This window comes from Myotis davidii, unplaced genomic scaffold (assembly GCF_000327345.1).
Source record: "Myotis davidii unplaced genomic scaffold, ASM32734v1 scaffold246, whole genome shotgun sequence".
Taxonomy (NCBI): Eukaryota; Metazoa; Chordata; class Mammalia; order Chiroptera; family Vespertilionidae; genus Myotis; species Myotis davidii.
In genome coordinates, this window is record NW_006296542.1 from 256,857 (window position 1) to 261,971 (window position 5,115).

Genomic DNA, 5,115 nt, shown 5'->3' on the forward strand with positions numbered 1-5,115 from the left:
TGACCCAACCATCAAATTATTTTCGTTGGTACTTCATAACTGTAATGTTGCTACTGTTATGAATCATAATGTAAATATCTGATATGCAGGATGGTCTTAGGCGACCCCTGTGAAAGGGTTGTCCGACTGCCAAAGGGGTCGCGACCCACAGGTTGAGAACCACTGGTGTAGTTGTAGGGTGGTAGGAGGTCACATTGGATAGATAAATTGAGGCTATATTATGTAAGGGCTTGCATTTGACCTAAGAAATGTAGCCTCTGTGCGGTAGGCAGTGGAGACACTGAAGGTCTGTGAGCAGGGCATGACCCAGTTGTCATTTGCAGAGAGCAGGGAGACCACATTCTGTAGGGTGGTAAGAGGTCATATTGGATAGATAAATTGGGGCTAGATCATGTAAGGGCTTGCATTTGACCTAAGAAACGTAGCCTCTGTGTGGTAGGCAATGGAGACATTGTAGGTCTGTGAGCAGGGCATGACCTAGTTGTCATTTGCAGAGAGCAGGGAGACCACATTCAGAGGCATCCTTTCATCTCCAGGACGGTGGGCCTGGGAATGAAGTTCAGGCAAGCTGCTGGCCCCTGTGTGACCATTACCGACAGGGAAGAGGTGTTGGCAATGGGGGCTTCTGGCGACACTGAGAGCTATTTCAGGGGCTCAGGGGTGAAGCTGGGGATCCAAGTCTTAGGGTAAAGTCTTAGGATAAAGCTAAGTGAGTGACTGGAGGCAGGAGGGTTAGGGCCAGGGCATAGGAGGGTCATATCTAAGGGGTGCAATACCCCTTACACAGCTCCTCCTGACTCCAGAGAGGTTTATGTTGGGCCCCTCCCATATGCAGGGGCTTTTGCCCTTAGAGATACCTCTTTTTAAAATATACATATATTTTTTATTTATTTCAGAGAGGAAGGGAAAGGGAGAGAGTGACAGAGAAATCATTAGAGAGGTTTATGTTGGGCCCCTCTCATATGCAGGGGCTTTTGCCCTGAAACAGCTTAGAGGCACCTCTTTTAAAATATTTTTATTGATTTCAGAGAGGAAGGGAGAGGGAAAGACAGAGATAGAAACATCAATGATGAGAATCATTGGTCAGCTGCCTCCTGCATGCCTCACCCTGGGGATCGAGCCCACAATCCAGGCATATGCCCTGACCAGGAATCAAACCGGGACCTCCAGGTTCATAGGTTGACACTCAACCCCTGAGCCATGCCATCCAGGCTAGAGGCACCTCTTAAAGGCAACCTGGCAGAATTATTGGCTGGCTATCAAAGTTGAGGCAAAGTGACAGGGGATGTGGTAGGACAATGGCTGGGCTGGGGAGATTAAAAAAGAGGGTACAGATCTGCCCATGTCACATATGTACCATCTTCCCCGTTACATGCACAGAACAGCTGGCTCTTCCCTGTTCCCCTGGGGGCTCAGCCTTGACTGCCCAGACAGAGAAGGGGGTGGCGGGGGCGGGGTGACACGATGCCTTGTCCGTCAGCTTTCTCCCAAGGTCACTGCTGCCTCTGCGCGGCCATCGCTGGAGCCGGGCTGCCTGGTGCTGCTGAATGTCTTGCCGTAATTCGGTTGCTCTGGCAGAGAGCAGGGGAAGGGGCAGCTGCTACTGCCCTTTCCAAGATGCATTTGAGAGGGCGCCTCCTTCAGACTGTTCTCCAGCCCTGAAAGGCAGCCTCCCCCTCCCCAGAGGGGCCTTCTCTACGGCCTCTCCCTGGTGGGGAAGGAGGGAGGGACTGGTCCAAGGGGCCCAGCCTGGGTGTCTATACATTGAGTGGAGTCGTCTGTAGCTCTGGGCTGAGGCCAAGCTAAACACCTCCACACCGACTGTCCCATCCATCCTGCTTTTCTGGCCCGGCTGGGGATGGGGGTCAGGGGTATTGTCTGTAGGTTAACCCTTCGAGGCCACGGGGAAGGACACGTCCAGTAGGAAAGTATTTCTGTCTGTTTCCTAGACGGGTGGTCTCACCAAGTGCAGAATGGCAGCCCCGAGCCCTCCTCCCACGGTGATCATATCAGAGAAGTCTTTTGGCTGCTCGGGGTCTTAGCATGGAAAGGTCAGACGTCAGCGGAAGGGAGGGAAGGTGGCTCTGCGTCACAGTCACCCTGTCTGATGGCCCGACGTGGCTCCTCCCTCCGAGATGGGCTTGTATGGCATTTGTCTTGTTCCCCGTGCAGTGTGCCTCCTGGAGCTTCCAGGGCTAAAGCACATCTCGCCCACACTACCCGCTTCACCCCACCCCAGGCCTGCCCCCAGGGAAGGTTCTGGAGACCGGAATTCTCGTGCTTCCCCACCCGACCACAGTCAGCAGGGCATTACTCTTGGCCTTTTGTGTTCCAGACCTGGGGTCAAGGGCCCAAGGCCAGGCCTCCGCAGAGGGACCTTTTACTTTAAACGGGCTGATTAAGATGTCGTTGTCTAGCAGAAGCAAGCTGAGTGGACATTTCTTAGTTTTTTTATTTTTAATAATTTTTAAAAATATATTTTATTGACTTTTTAGAGGAAGGGAGAGGGAGAGAGAGAGAAAATCATCAACGATGAGAGAGAATCACTGATCGGCTGCCTCCCGCAACTGAGCCAAACCGGTCATGTCGACATTTCTTACTTTTCAGGGAATGTATGCAGTGAAACCTGGGGCCTGCCATAGAACAGCCTGCCTTTAGCTCCCAAGCCCCTGTGTTTGCCTGGCAGTGGGTGGCTCACTCCTGGTCCTGGCAGCCGGGCAGGTGGCTCACAGAGCGCTGGAGAGCAGGACCAAGGAGCGCCCTCCCAGACAGCAGGGCAGGCCTGAGCATTCGTGTTACCACCGAGCAAGGCCTGGGCTGCCCGGGGGGTGAGAGCCAGTTCCCTAAGATGTATGACCTCCGGGCACCCCCTCGGAGCCCCAACTGCCAATCAGCTGGGGACTAGACTCTGACATGAGCTCCCTGCCGTAGATTTGTGAGCTACAGTGAAAATAGCCAACGCGTGCGAACAGCTGTGCAATGCCCGGGGCTGTACGAACATTATATTCTGAGGAGAGGCAGGCAACTCTTGCCGTCCTAGGTTTCAGCCCCGATTCCTTGTGGAAGTTCCTGCAGCCACATTTCCTCCAGGGTGGGCAGTGACGAGAAGGAGCCATTGGCTGTGACTTGCCTGCTCCTCCTAGCACCCCCCCGCACCCCCCCTCCCACCCCGCTTTGAGCCAAGCCCGGATGGTTAGAGAAACCCCATCAACCTACAAATACCAATCCCAGGGCCAGATCCTGCCTCCCCACCCCACCCTCCTGCCTCCTCCTCCCTTACTCTTTCTTGCAGCGTTTTTCATTTCCCCCTGATGGAGCTCCTGGGCAGGGTGCCCGGGGCCTGGGGGCCTGGGTGTTCTCTGGCCTGGCTTGTCCTCTGCCTTCTCCTTATTCAGATGGCCTCGTGGAGCCTGACAGAAACCTGCCTCCTTGAGGGGTGTGGCAGGGCCTCTGCTTTATGGTAACGAAACCTCGCCTTTATAGAGCGTCGCTCCTCTGGGAGCCCGGAGTGTGGTTCCTGCGGGGCGTCCTCCCGGCTCTGCAGGTGCAGCCGAGGGAGGACCCTGACTTTATAACGGAGCCTGGGAGGCGGTCAGCGCTGCCCTAGTCACACGGCCAGGGGCAGAGCCAGGACTTGAGTCTCAGAGTTGGGACAGCCCTGGGCTTAGTCACGAGCTCCCCCGACTGTCAGCGAGGGACTTGGCTCACTTCCTCGATGCCCGCGGGTGAGGACCATGCCGGCCTGGCCGGCTCGGGCGTGGGTGGACTCCTAGGGACCCTTGGGGCCCTGAAGGTCAGTGAGCGTGAGGAGGTGGGAGGCGGTCACCTTGTGAGCCCAGCATGGTCATGAATATGGAACAGGCACCTTGTATGAATGCTGAGTTAACTGTGTCCCCGTCAGCCTTGTGCCCCACAAGGGCGGGCTCTGGGCAGGCTCCCCGGGCTCCCTGGGTTGGCCACTTGGTCGGAGGTGGAGCCGCCCTTCCGGCCTCAGCCCTCAGGAGGCAGGTGGGTTAGCCACTGGTCTCGCCCAGGAGCAGCTGCCAGGAGGTAGGACAGGCACCAGCTGGGCCATGAGATGTCTGCCAGCTGGTGCCCAGACACCCCTCTGGGGCCTGGAAGGGCGGGAACCCTCTGGGGGGAAATTGTGTTGGGAAGGGGGCAGGCTGCGGAGCGGGGTGGGCAGTCAGTCAGGTTCTGTGTTCCTGGGGCCTCTGACTCTCCGGCTCCATCTAGTTACCCACACGCCTTATTGTTGTTTCTTTTCTCCTCTCCTCTCCTCTCCTCGCCTCTCCTCTCATCTCCCAAGGAACTGTTTCTTAGCATGAAGGCTTAGCTTTTTCTTCTGTTCCTAACTAGGGGCCCTCTCCCCACTGCATTTTCCGCCACCTTTAAAGCAGAGCTGGGGGAAGGCTTTCTGCTTGCAGGGGTTGTTTATTTACATGCACTGGTATCTGTGTGATAAAAAGCACCCCTTGCCCGAACCAGTTTGGTCCTCAGTTATATCCTCAGCTCTGGAATGTGCCAGGGGTGTCCCCACTATTCCCTCCCTTCCCAGGGCTCCCCCAGACACCCCGTATCCTCTCCCTTTCCCTCTGAAGTCTCCATCCCTTTCCCCCTCGGTGTGCTCTCCTCTCCCATGAGCTCTGTGATCAGCAGCACCAGGAAGTGCTGTGGGGAGGACCAGCCTGGGAGGTGCCAGCTGTTTGCCCAAGGTGGGGCCAGCGACAGCTTGGGCTCCCGGGGCCGGGCTGGGCTGGGCTGGGCTGGAGCTCGGCCTTAGGTGTTTGGCTCTTCTATGGCCTGTCCGTCCCACAACTGCTTCCTTCTCTCCTCATCCCCATTCCCGCTCGGGCGCCAGTGGAGGCAGCAAGGCAGCAGGCACTTGTCTGACCTCTGCAGGCACTGCCTTGCCGGGACACCATTTCCCTTCACGATCCTGGCGCAGTGAGAGGCTCGGTTCAATGTGGGGCTGGGAACGCTCTGAGCCAGGATGGTCTGGGGAGGAGGGTGTGGCATTTCGCCTCGGAGGGCTGAGTGTGTCTCCACTACTGGCCTGTGGTGGGGCCTGTGGTGGGGCCCGGGGAGGGTTGCTTTCTCTGATGTTGCACTGGC

General features: G+C 56.7%; 1 protein-coding gene across 2 annotated transcripts in view; it reads left to right on the forward strand.

Moving 5' to 3' along the window:
* PLEKHA6 (pleckstrin homology domain containing A6) overlaps positions 1 to 5,115 on the forward strand; it is a 142,557-nt gene that overhangs the window by 17,660 nt on the left and 119,782 nt on the right. Inside the window, exon 1 of one of the 2 annotated variants that reach the window (XM_006771974.2) lies at positions 3,970 to 4,050. The exons of the other annotated variant lie outside the window; for it this stretch is intronic. The gene's annotated coding sequence lies outside the window, so the exon portion shown is untranslated. Of the gene's footprint in view, positions 1 to 3,969; positions 4,051 to 5,115 lie in introns of those variants that run through there. 2 annotated transcript variants of the gene reach the window in all.